This window comes from Protopterus annectens, chromosome 3.part0 (genome assembly GCF_019279795.1).
Source record: "Protopterus annectens isolate FY-2018-M chromosome 3.part0, PAN1.0, whole genome shotgun sequence".
NCBI classification, from domain to species: Eukaryota; Metazoa; Chordata; order Ceratodontiformes; family Protopteridae; genus Protopterus; species Protopterus annectens.
This window is the reverse complement of record NC_056731.1, coordinates 1,767,931,585-1,767,945,241: the sequence shown is the minus strand read 5'-3', so window position 1 is coordinate 1,767,945,241 and position 13,657 is coordinate 1,767,931,585. Positions and strand designations below refer to the sequence as shown.

At 40.5% G+C, this 13,657-nt stretch overlaps 1 protein-coding gene across 1 annotated transcript in view; it reads right to left on the bottom strand.

Moving 5' to 3' along the window:
* Positions 1-13,657, bottom strand: part of LOC122797181 (shootin-1-like) — a 1,945,876-nt gene that overhangs the window by 914,241 nt on the left and 1,017,978 nt on the right. The gene's annotated exons all lie outside the window — the stretch shown is intronic.

Here is a 13,657-nt window from a genome sequence, read left to right as displayed (position 1 = left end):
TATTTGGCATCCCCAAGGTGCATAAAGACAACCAAAATCCACCATTAAGACCCATTGTGGCATCAGGTCGTTCCAAAACCCAAACATTAGCTGTCTATGTAGATACAAAATTGAAACCTTTTCACAAACTATATCCACATATTTTAATTAATTCCTGGGATCTTTTAAAGAAAATAATTCAATTAGAATTTGAACCTCAGTACTCATTTCTTACTATTGATGTTAAGGACTTATTTTCTGTTATACCACACAGCACAGGTTTGGAGTGGTTCAAATATATGTTGAAGGATTTCAAGTTTCTTAACAAACAAGAATTTAGGTTGGTGTTGGAAAATATGGAGCTAGTCCTTAAAAATAATTACATTTATTTTTAGGGAGATATTTTTCACCAGTTAGATGGGGTGGCTATGGGGGCAGCTTGTGCCCCCATTTATGCTAATATAGTTGTACTATATTGGGAACTACATTATGTATTTACATCCCCATTTATGGTTAATATTGTGAAATATTTTTTGTTTTTTGGACGATATTTTTATAGTTTGGAAGGGTACAGAGATTGATACAACTAAAGTTATGGAGTTTTTTAATAAATCCACTGAATTTCTTACGTTCACTTATGAATTTAATACAGATGAAATATACTATCTTGATGTATGTGTAGTGAAGGACACTTTGAATTAAAAATACGTGTCGAATTTTTAGGAAGGTTTGTTTTTCCAACTCATATTTACATTACAGTAGTAATCATCTACCCCTACAGAAGAAGAATATTATTAAAGGGCAAATGGTTAGGGTAGCAAGGATGACTTCAGACTATGTTGATTTTAGAAATGAATTGGAATGTGTACACCAACTATTTTTGGATAGAGGCTACCCTGATACACTAATAAATTCCATTAAGGAAGAAGTGATAAAGGGATGGGGTACAAGATGTATACCCCTATTAAATATCGAATACAATAATGTGAACCAAGGTTCAAAATTAGATGACACTGGGACAAACAATGGGACCCATCACACAGATAAAACTACACCTTTTTTGGTTATGACCTATAATACAGGTACTACTACAATGAAAAAGGCTATTGACAAAACATGGGATATGTTCAGGAGTATACCTAATAGATTAGAAATATTTGATAAGCGTTTGATGTACAGTTTTAAAGGGATTCCAATCTCAAAGATATTTTTGAGAAGTCTGGAAATGAGAATAGGGACCAGAGAAATAAAAAAGGAACCTTTTGTTGTGGGAGATGCTCACAATGTACATTTGTAGCAAATAAGGGGGGGACCTATTTTTACCCACTATCCCACTTAAGTTAAAAGGAAAGGGGTATTACACTTGTTACACAAAGGGAATAGTTTATCTAGCATACTGTACATCATTGTTGGGCATATTATGTGGGAAAAACGGAAAGACATCTCCATCAGAGAATGTACGAACATATGTATGACGTTAATAGAAGAAAGGAATGTAATGCACTTTATAGACACACTACAGTTTGTAAAAATGCTGACTTTAGATTTTGGATTTTGGAGATACTCCCTAAAGATAGTAGAGGGGGTGACTGGGAAAACAAGTTGTGTTTCAGGGAATTCATTTGGCAGTTACGGGTGGATGCAACTAACCCACCTGGGATGAATGACCATATCTCCCTGTTACTAGCTTTAAAACTTAGAGCAAACAAAATAAAATAAAACAAAATAAAATACAAATACAAAACATATGCTTATTATTACTATTAAACAAATATATTTAATTTGCCACACATTACATATTATACATTACATATGAATCTATTTACAAAAGTATTAACAGGACATTGTATTGTATTATATTTACTAGACCATATTGTTTTATGAACTGTTTTAAGTGTTACTTTATGCATATATTTATAATTATTATGAATAGGATGAACTATAGGGAAGTTTCTGAGAAAATTCAGCTATGTTTTGCTACTACTATTATATATGTACCCTGCACTTGCACTATGACTTTAACTTGCATTTCAATTAGAGCAATCAATCTATGGACGAACCAATTCTATTTTAAATTGATTTTTAAATTGACTATAAATTAAAAAGCTGTATGTAATTTTATTGTTCTGAAGAAGTTTCCCTTCAGGAAATGAAAGCGCTAAACCTTCCGTTTTGCTGTGTGTAATAAATTAGATTCAATTACGAATTACAAGCGGGTCTGCCTTTATTGGGATCCTGTGCTCGGAGATTTTTATACTTATTGATTTTTGTCTCCGTGGTCCATCCTGCAAGATAGCCAAGTCATTTGAGTATTCAATGACAGCTCCTAGCTTACAGTCATCTGTAAACTTAGTCAGCCACAGCCCTTTGGTATTGGCTTTTATTTCAGAAAAGTAGATGAAAAACAGGAAAGGTTCCAGCCCGGAATCCTAGGAGACTCCATTAGGGACTAGTCTCTTTGTGGAGGTAAGTTTCCGTATTTGGCTTATCTGTGCCCTATCTATGAGCCATATGGCAACCCAGGATGTGAGACAGGGGTTTATTCCCACTTGAACTTTTCTACTATGCCTGAGTGGGGAATTGTGCAAAAGTTTTGGCCAGGTCAAGGTAAGCAGTGTGTACAATTTCTTCTTCATCCATTGCTTTGGTGAACTTTTCAAAAAAATCTACCAGACTGAGTAAGCATGACCAGCCCTTAATGAATCCAAACGGAGAAGGGTCCAGTGTTTGGAGGTTCCGTATGTCCATGAGAAGTCTTTCCATGGCTTTACATATGAGCGTGGTTAGACTTACAGGTCTGTAACTGCCTGGGTCTGTGGAAGGTCTTCTCTTATGCAGGTGAATGACTATAACTGCTCTTCACTCACTTGGCACAAAACCTGTATGGAGGCTGAAACTGAACAGTGTTTTTAAGGTTCTGGCTAAATCTTGCTTCAGGGACTTGGTCTTGTGCAAGAGCTGGAGCTGAGTGAGTTACAAGTACATTTTGAAGAACAGACAGAGAGGAGAGAGGGGTAAAGTTAGAGCTAAATTTAATCATCCAGTAGGTTCGCTATATCTGCAGCCTCAGTGTAGGTAATACCGCTCACAATCAGCTCAGCACATTCTTGCATTGTGCTTTTCAGATTACGATCATAACTAAAAAATGCCTTGTGACTGTTTTTGGCTTGGGTACCTATTTTAGCTTCAAACTTGGCTTTGGTGAATTTTATTACACTCCTTAAGTTTTTTTTTTTTTTGGTTTATTTCAGTGACAAAGGCTCTATCATTCTGGGAGTTACTCTGCTTACTTTTGGTCAAAATTATTTTCCTTTTACTTCAAAGCTTGTTGACATTATATTTCACCATGTGGGTATGTTTCTGGGGTTTGCCCTGCAGTTGCTCCGACAGGGTATGGCTTCATCTATGCAGTTGTTTACATGCTGGTATAGAGCTCTGGTGTTCATTTCTGCAAATTCTGTGCAGTTAATTGGGTTTGGCAGGGATTTTAAGCTTGCCAATGTATCTCTTAGGAGTAAGTAGTTTGTCTTATAGAAATTTCTAAAGGTACCTTGTGTGGAAGGATAATACTAAATGTGGAAGGAGGAGTTATTAAGTTGTTGCCAATGTTTCCTCTCCATAATTTGTGGTTCAGTTGCATATATGACTGTGACTGGTATATAGTGCACTGCCAGTTTTTTTTCTCTTACCTTATTATACCTTATTATGCAATATCCATTAATAAGCCTAATATCACTGAATGCTTCTGAGTCATGTTGGATCTATTCAAAATTTTCTCCACTTAGTGATTTGCATTTTATATTTTACTCAGCTCTGTCATCTAAGTGCTACTTTTTTTGCTATTTTCTGTTCTAGCTTTTATCTTGCAAGTTATACTTTACAACTTGTATGACCAAATTTTAAATTGTACAGCCTTACAATTTGTATTCTGTAACTTGTCTAATTTTTTGCTGTTTTAACAGTCTGAATGGCTTGAGTTGTGGATGAAAAGGGTCTTTGGACCAGTTTGCTTACTTGGTTAACAAATGACAAATGCTTCATTACGTGTGACATGAGATAACACTACACAGTAGACCTTTTCTGGCTTATGTGCAATTCCACTCACAGTGAGATACCACTCATACTTTTGAATCCATAGCTTACAATTCTCAGACAAGCTAAACTGGTACTTCAAACAGGTTAGTGGTAGGAGAGATGACAGTTTAACCAAAAGGAAGTGTGAACCATCACTCTCCATTGTTGTCAATGTTCTTCCTGTTGAAATAATACTACTAATATTAATGTTCTTCTTTCGGCTTTTAGGGGTCGCCACAGCAGAACACCGGTCCACTCATGATTGGCAGTAGATTTTTTACGGGTGCCGAGGTACCAGTTCGACACCCAACCTTCAACGAAGGCACAACCATTTTACGCATGTCTTTCGAACGCCACTCGATCGCGGGGAGGACAGTTAGCTCGAAACTAGTAAGGGTAATTGTATGTCCACTGATGTGATTTATTTAGCATCTTGTGTGGAGTGTTCCGCTTTCTATGTTGGTAAGACCAATAGGTGTCTGAGGGACAGGATGCGGGAACACATCTATCACATCAGGATAGGATCCGTGACCAATGCCCTAGCCAAACATGTTACAGAGAAAGGAGAAGGACATCATTTCAGGTTCAAAATAATAGAAAATATATCTAGAAGTATCAGAGGAGGGGACATTAAGACCTTCACAGAAGCAAGAGAGACAAACTGGATTATGAGATTTAGATCAGATTCCAGCCCTGGACTGAATGGTAAAGTTCTCATTCAACCCTTCCTTAAGATGAGGAAATTAAGGGCTTAGACCATGTCTTTACCACTGTCCCTTTTTTACATACACGTTTTAGATCTTTTTATTTTGTTTTACTTCCCATTACACTGTATATTACCATTAATTTTAGTAATATTTGTTTCTAGAGACACTACATGTTAGATATTTATATACATACTGAGGTTAGATCCCTAGCTGGTATTGTTTGTAGTCCTCTGTGTACATATACACGTTATATTTTTTATGTTATTTTTGTATTATCATTTTGCTTTCATATATACTATATATATATATATATATGTATCTATTTGTATATATACATTTTTTAGATAGTTTTTATTGCATTTGATTAAGGTTGACTACACCTCTCACATCTTTTTGTATTGATGGATAGACTATGTATATATATTTTATATTAGTACTTTCACTTTAAAATTGGCTGTTTTTCCCGCCGTTTTTTTAAATTTAAACTGATGGATTTAGATGTTTTTATAGGTCTGATGAAGCCGTTTGGTGAAAGCGCTAACCTGTTTGTGTATTATCATTAAATTTATATGTTCCTATACTGAATTAGTTGCTGCATCGTTTGTTGCTGCCTTTTAATATACTGCGACTACTGAAGTATTGAGGATATTTACATGCCATTTTGGATTATCTACTGTGTTTTGCTCTTGCCGTTTATATTTGGTTATCTCAAATGTATAAGGATAAACACATCTAATACATATGACCAAAAGGACAGACACATTACTGGAAAAGAAAGCATTCTGGACTGGATACTAACAGACTCCAACAAAATTTACCATGAAGGATTTTGCCTGACACCCCTAGTGATTATAACCTTCTTTTTGCCATATGGAATCATACCAAAACACACAGAAGCATCCAAGCAGAATTTTCAGAAATACAACCAAATTCAATAAGGAAACATCTATCCTTAAGCACAGCAAATGGGAACCATTAGAAACACTATTTAGATAAAGCAGTAACTAAATTCAGAATCTTCCTTTCCATTTTAAACTCCCTGGTACCTCAACGGAGGAAAATAGTTGAACCAAAATCCTGCATCATGGCTTACAACAGATATAAAAAGTTAATGTATTATACAGATAAAACATGAATCTCAGATGAGTGAAGCCACCAGAGAAGAGAATCTTTGCACACACACAATATTTGATCAGGTAGTTTAGAGGGTGTTGGTGTAATGACCACTGGGCCGCTAAGGTCCACTGCAGAACTCTCACATGTAGATGTGCTGTTGATAACAGGGTTATGGCAGCAGCCATGCAGCCCATGGCTTTGAGTACTAGTTTTGCTGGAGGAGCTGGAATTGCTAAAATCTGTTTGATATGTAGTCTTAAAGTCGAAATCCTGTCTGGAGTTACGACTGCCAAGGTTTTAGTTCTATCCAGAAGACGTGCTCCCATGAAGTCTATGTTCTGAACCAGCTGTAACTGTGATTGTTGCATGGTGATGGTTATGCCCAAAGTAGGAGCTAGTTTTAACAGACAGCTCCTGGCTTGGATGAGAAGATTCCTAGTTGGAGCAATTCGGAGCCAGTCAACTAGGTAAGGAAACATGTGGAATCCTTGCAGTCTTAGATGAGCTACCGCCAGGCATTTGGTGACCATCCTGAGAGCTGCGGTGAAACCAAAAGGAAGGACTCTGAATTGAATATGTCTGCCTCCCAGCCTGAAGAGTAGATACCTTCTGGAGTGTCTGCCCATCTTGATGTGGTGGTATGCATCTTTCAGGTCTATTGAGCACATCCATTTTCAAAACAGGTAGAATGGACTGGACCATGACCATCCTGAACTCTGAGTTCTTTACTGATTTGTTCAGGGATGTCAGATCCATGATAGGCCTGAGGTTCCCTTGTCTTTTATTGGTACAAAAACAAATCTTGAGTAAAGGTCTGATCAGAGTTGATCTGGAGGGACCTTCTGGAGGGACAACTCTTTTCTGGAGCAGCAGCTTTCAGATCTCCAACACTGCTGCCTCTCTCTGACTGAGTGGAATATCTGGGAGAGAGCTCACTTTTTTAGAGAGTTTTGAAAAGGGAATGGACTATCCTCTGGATACGATCCTTTGTACCCAGTGGTCATTTGTGATGGCTAGCCAGGTTTCTAGGTGCAAGGATAAGTACCCCTCAACTGCCTCCACAGGAGGACAGTAGGGCAACCTTTCAGGAGCACTGAAAGGGTCTGTCTGAGAAAGAATCTCAAGACCCTTGATTTTGTGGACCCCCTATGCCAAGTGGGTGGTGTCTACCATTATAACGGTTTCCCCCTCTGCCTCTGAGGGAAAATTCTCCATGAGGCTCCTGAAAAAGACCCTGAGATTTCTTTAACCACAGTTTTTTCCCCCATGATGATTCCTGGAAAATGAGCCTTGTGGGGAAGAAAATGGATTTTGATGGCAGACAGGGTCTTTCCATCTTTCTCACTATGGGAGAGTGTGTCTCTAACAGTGGACCCAAACAAAAATAATCTGTCAAAAGGAGCACTGATGAAAGACACCTTGAAAGGTTCCGCAAAGTCACACAGCTATATGCAAGCATGGCGCCTAATGGCAATGCCAGAACCTGCGGCTCTTGAGGTACTCTCTGCCACATGGGAGATTATCATCATGTACGCATTGGAAATTGACTGTAGAGTGGCCAGTCTGGAGGAGGAGGACTTCCTTTCCTCATTGACTCTGGGACCAAGCTAGACAGTTCTTTGCCTACATCTATCTGTAGCTTAGTAAAATGGGAAAGATAGTTCAAGGCTCATAAGGTGAAGGTAGACAATATGTAAACTCTCTTGCCAAATCTGCCCATGACCCTAGACTCCCTCTTAGTGGGATGGACAGTGGAGCTTTCCTGGGCCAGCTCCTTCTTGTTTGCTCCCACAACAACCATGGCATCTACCAGGATTCTTTTGATCCAATGGGGTCGATCAGAGGGTGCACTAAGGTTTTTTCTGCATGTTTGGGGATAGGGTCTTCAGTGTCCAGGTCTTTCCACACACTGCTTGATACCAGCTTAATAAGTGAATCAGCGGGGGGAGGGGGGCACCCAAGATGTAGACGGGCCGTATCTGAAAGCCTCCAAGAACATAGTTTCCTCGGGAGTAGGGTTTTGGGAAGACCATCCACCTTTTTGGTGCAGGATTTCTAAGATGTCTCCAAAAGAGACATCCTCAAGTGGAGATCTGGGGGACCTTTCCCCTTCCATGAAATCAGTGTCTTCTATAATGGATTCTTCTGGGAAATCCAGGTGCCTCCTTTTGCACCTTCTCTTCTGGGTAATCTCCTTGGTAGCATGTTCCATGGAGACAATGGGAGAGATCTGGTGTTCCAAAGGTGGAAGTACCTGAATGCTTTTCTCAGACAGTTGTCCCAAGGGTAGCAGTGATGAGGTCTCAGAGACAGTATCCATGGGGGTGATGAGTGAAGCCAAAAGAGAGTGCACCAAGGACCTCCTGGGCATGGAGAGAACCCTTGCCATCACCTCTAAAGCGGAAGGGGCCAAAAACCACCCATCCCAGAGCCAAAGCTTCTGGGGCAGAGGATCTCCAAATCCCCCCCAGCCCTCCACTCCAAGAGGAAAGTCGGGGCCGAACTTTAAAAAAAACGACACTCTGAGGGGAAGTGACGGCTCCAAAAACTTCATAATCGAGGTCAACTCCTCACAGCTGATGTCTAGGCTTCGGCTCCAAGAGCCACTCTGCCCTGACGCGGTCAGGGGCAACCAAGTCATGGAAGCTGTCGGGGTCAAAGAGAGAATTACTATTAGGCCTTCAGATCCAAGGGCTCTGAAGTAGAAGGTCAGATCAGAGAAGGAGCTAATGGTCTGAAAGGTGATTGCCTGCCCACAGACCCATTAGGGGATGGAGCTGGTAAGACCCCATCTGGATCCGTGTCCCAAGGAATTGCCTCATTAAGCTATCCACCTCTGATTCAGAAAGGCTATAGGAGGACCTGATAGATGATGCTGTAGAATGTGGCCCAGATGTAGTCTTGGGGAATCTCTCTTTAAGGGGAGACCCTGTGGTTGGAGGAGGAGGCTCCAAATGCAGGGGAGCTCAGAGCTGAGGAGACAACTGCGCAGACTTACTCAGGTCCCAGGGTTTCAGATTCATCTCCCTAGGAGCCTTGGCTGGAAACTCTTAGGAAAAAGATGATGCAGACTTTCTCAAGGAATGTTTGCTGCATTCCCGGGCTTCTCTATGCTTTTTAGAGGAAGGTTGAGCCTCTGATGTGGAAGAACCTGCACATGGGTCTGAAGGAGATAGAAGGCCCTTCAAAATAAGTTTATTTTTTCTGTCGGCCAGTGCTCTCTGGTGAAACTTGAAAATGGAGTAGGAGGCTTCAAGGTGAGCAGGACTGAGACAATACATGGACTCCCCTGTGGGCATCAAATAAAGGGATCTTGTTCCCACAGGAAGTGCACTTTTTTAAAGCCTAAAGGCTTATCAGACATTTTTTAAACTTAAGTAGGAAAGGAGAGAGGAAATGAAAATAACTCCCATGAAAGGAACAGCCAGCGATTGGTACTTCAAAAAGAAAAAGCATAGAGTTTTTTTATATATATATATATATATATATATATATATATATATATAGACAGGGAAAAAAAGGATAGGAGATAAAAAAGTAGGAGATTTTAAAATAACGAAGAAGAAATTACGGACTCAACTGTTAATATCCAACATAGCTCGAGCAAGCAGACCATGATGTTTTTCCTATGAGCTGCAAACAAGAGCTGAGGTAATCTGGGGGAATGAGGCATTACGGGTAGGGGAGGAGCTCAAGCTTCACAGCCCAAGCTTTAGAAAGTGGCTGAGTAAGATACGAGATTGGATCCGAAACCCACACGTTGAGGAAGAATGAAAATGACATCAGATGAAAGTATTTTGGACTGGATACTAACAGACTCCAACAAAATTTACCACAAAGGAATTTGCCTGACACCCTTAGTGGTTGTAACCTTCGTTTTGCCATATGGAATCATACCAAAATGCATAGAAACATCCAAGAAGAATTGTCACAAATACAATTAAATTCAGTAATGAAACATCTTATCCTTAAGCACAGCAAATGAGAACCATTAAAAACACTATTTAGATAATCCAGTAACTAACTTCAGAATCTTCCTTTCCATATTAAACTCCCTAGCACCTCAACAGAGAAAAATAGTTGGAAACAAATCCTGCATCATGGCTTACAACAAATATAAAAAGTTAATGCACGATAGAGATAAAACATGGAAGAACTGGCATTTGGAAAAAGAAAAACAAACAATATGCAATTAGTATTTATGAAACCTAAGAATACCATTCTAACGACTAAGCAAAAGCAGTCCTGACATATGGGTATTCCAGACATGCCCTGTAAGATTGCAGTGGCAAACCCAGCCCTAGACCTAGAATAAAGAGGTAAATGATAATGCTTTGTAAAGGTATGTACAGAACTCCAAGTAGCTGCTTCTAGAATGTCTTTAGTAGCTACCCTCTCAAAATAGTAGAATGAGGCCTGATCCCAGCCAGAACATCCTCTCCATGATGAGAGTAACAAAAAGCAATACAATGGCCAATCCACTTGGAAATAGTTTGTTTGAGACAGCTTTCGAAACAAATAATTGTTGAGATCTTCTGAACTCTTTGGTTCTGCTCAAATAATACCTCAACTGCCTATGTACATCCAAAGAATGCAAAACTTTGATTGGTTCAATGCCACATTAGAAATCACTTTAGGCAGAAAAGTAGGATTGAAACTCTGTCATTGTGAAAAATCAGAAAAGGTTCCACTGCCATGAGGGCCTGTAATTCAGATACCCTTCTAGCAGAAGTAACAGCCAATAAAAACGTCTTCCAGGACAACAACTGCAATTCAGCTGTAGCTGCAGGTCCAAACAAAATTAAGATCCCAGGTCTAAGAAACTGTTTAACCAATGGATGTGAAAATAAAGGAGGGTCACAATCATAGTGAGCAGAAATAGCTGCAGCATGCACTTTTACAGAAGAGAAGGACAAACCCTTGTCCAATAAAATAGTCAAATATTGCAATGTACAACTCAAACATCAAAGCCTTTAGCTGAACTCCAAAGAAAAATCTCTTCCATTTACCAGCATAAACTTTAAAATAACATCCAAAACTTGTTGAGGGAGCTGAAGGTCCTCCTTCTCTAAAACAGAATGATTGCACCCTGACATTGAGAAAATGATTGTTTTCCTGAGACAATAAGTGAGGAATCTGTGGTAATGGCCAAGGTGGTACATGAATTAAGCTCCTCAACAGAGGCTATAAGGATCATGCAAGGTTTGTCCCTCCTGACTTTCAACAGCACCTTCAGAAGAAGAGGCAAAGGAGGAAAAGCATACACGTGAAGGTTGCTCCAACTGAAGGATAGTGCATCTATTTTCCAGGCTTTTGGATGAAATAGCCTTGTGCAAAACCGTGGCAGCTGGAAATTCAGAGGAGAAGCGAACAGATCCCCAAGTTCCCCAAGCCATTGTCAACTGAAGAAATACCTGAGGGTCCAATTTCCATTCGTGAGGATCCACAATCTGTCTGCTCAGAACATCTGCTAAAGAATTTTGGGCTCCTGGCAGAAACTGATAACAGCATTGCTTGTCTGCAAAGAGGTTGTTGATGTACCACATGGCAGTCGTGTTGTCTGTTCGAATCAACACCAGTCCTGGTTGAAGTAGGCTTTTGAATCCTTCCAAAGCAAATTGAACTGCCAGCATCACTTTCATGTTGATATGCAAGTGAAGTAGCTCAAGGTCTTGAATCCATTTTCCTCTGAAATGAGCTCCCCAGGCTGACGTTAATATCTGACTTGCCTCTGGTTGGGTCACAGAGAGCCTTGTTTAGTAGATGACAGTGTCCAAATCGTGGCAGTGTTGAGTCGAGATACCATTGTAGCTTCCTCATATGCAGTTTGGCATTACTAGAATGCAAGATGCCATGAACCCCAAGGCTTGAAGGACTGTCCTTGCAGTCAGCCTGGACATTACTGATAGCTGTTGGAAGTATAGGTGAAGATTCCTTTGTTTGTCCGGGGTAAGAAATGCCATCTGAGCAGCTTTTTTCAGTTTCACACCCAGAAAACACATCTCTTGTGAGGGTACTAGACTGGACTTAGGCATCTTAAAACTGTCATTACATACTGCAGATGTTGAAGAATGCCTCGAGCCAGAATCAAACAGTCATCCAGATAAGGATAAATTTGAATTCCTTGTAGCCTGAGAAAAGCTATTACTGGAGCCAGGACTTTTGTGAATACCCTGGGTGCAGTAGACAACAATGCAGAGAACTGATTATGCAAATTCAAATCTCAGGAATTTCCTGCAACTGGGCCTGATAGGAATGTGAAGATAGGCCTCTTTGAGATCCAGAGTCACCATCCAGTGATCTTTGCCCAGCATAGGTAACAGCTGTTGCAGTGTTAACATCTTGAATTTTGGAATTTCCAGAAAGGTATTTAGAATGGACAAGTCCAGAATTGGTCTCAAGAAAAGATGGGAATAAAACCCTGTGCCTCTTTCTGCAGAAGGTACTTCTGTGCTTCCAGTCTTTGCTGACGAGGCACATCCGCATACCTTTGAAAGGAGAAAATAAAATTTGTAGCCTCGATTTATTATGTCCAATACCCATTTGTCTTGGGTAACCAAATGCCAATTCCTTTTGAAAAGTCTCAGTTTTCCTCCTAGAGGGCTGCCAGCAAGGCAGAGTCTGGCAGCTGAAGACACGGGTCATTGGGTCTGTTTCGGACTGACCCCTGCCCTCCCCAGCAGAAGGGGTAGAAGAACTCAAAGACCTAGAAGTAACAGGGCCCTGAGAGGAAGCGACCTGCCCCTAGATTGATAATAAAGACCATCCCTTAGCAGGCCAATTCCTACTGAACTTAGGGGCTGAACCTGTAAAAATCCTTAACTGTCTGCATAGACTTAGCTTTTTCCTCCATTTTTTCAAAACTGATTCTACTGGAGGGCCAAAAGAACATCAGATTGTAGAGGAGCATCCATAATTCGAGCCTTAACATGCTCTGACAAGGTCTGATCTAATAACTGAACTAGTAGCAGCCACCCTGGAAGAAGCCTGTAAAGCATCAAAACCACACTGCAAAGAATGCTTACCAACTTGGTCTGAAGCATGCACTAAATCCTGAAGCTCCTTACATTCAATACCTTCAGCTAAAGCATCTACTTTACATTTCAATTGGCCCAGCAAATAATTTGTATACAGTTTTTACCCCACCTATCCAGGGCCCTAGCATCCTTGTCCAGAGGAACTGGATTCTTGGGGCCTTGAGTAATAGTTTCTGGATCAGCCCTAGGACTCTTATATAAGTATCTATCTGGTTTAACAGAAGGCAGAGAATCTGGGTTAAGGGCAGCCTCAGAAAACACATCCTGAACAACATCCAGTACAGGGGAATAGCCAAGGGCCTATGCAGAGGCAAAGACAAGGATTGTCTTAGTCTTTTACGAGAATCAGAATGATCCTGGCCCACCCAATTGAAATGTTGCCGCATGGAATGCAAAGTCTCAGAGAAAGAAAAATCTTCTGAGAGTCCTCAGCCTCCGAATCAGAATAAGGAGGGAAATCCTGAAGTTCTTCTACAGAGGAATCTGACTCATTGGAAGACTGAACCAAACCCTCCAACTCTGTCTCTACCCTGGGCCTCTTCAGTAATCAAATCTTCAGCCATCTTTAACATGTGCTTCCTAGGAGCTGGACCCTGGTTACTAGCACCAGCAGGTGCAGACTTAGACTTAGAATAGGCTCTGCTTTGAGAAGGAGGAGGCCTAACTACCACTGACATCAGAGAAGCACCCTCAGCCTGGCCTAACACAGGAGAAGCCACTTCCTGCAGTAACAAAGGCTCCCCT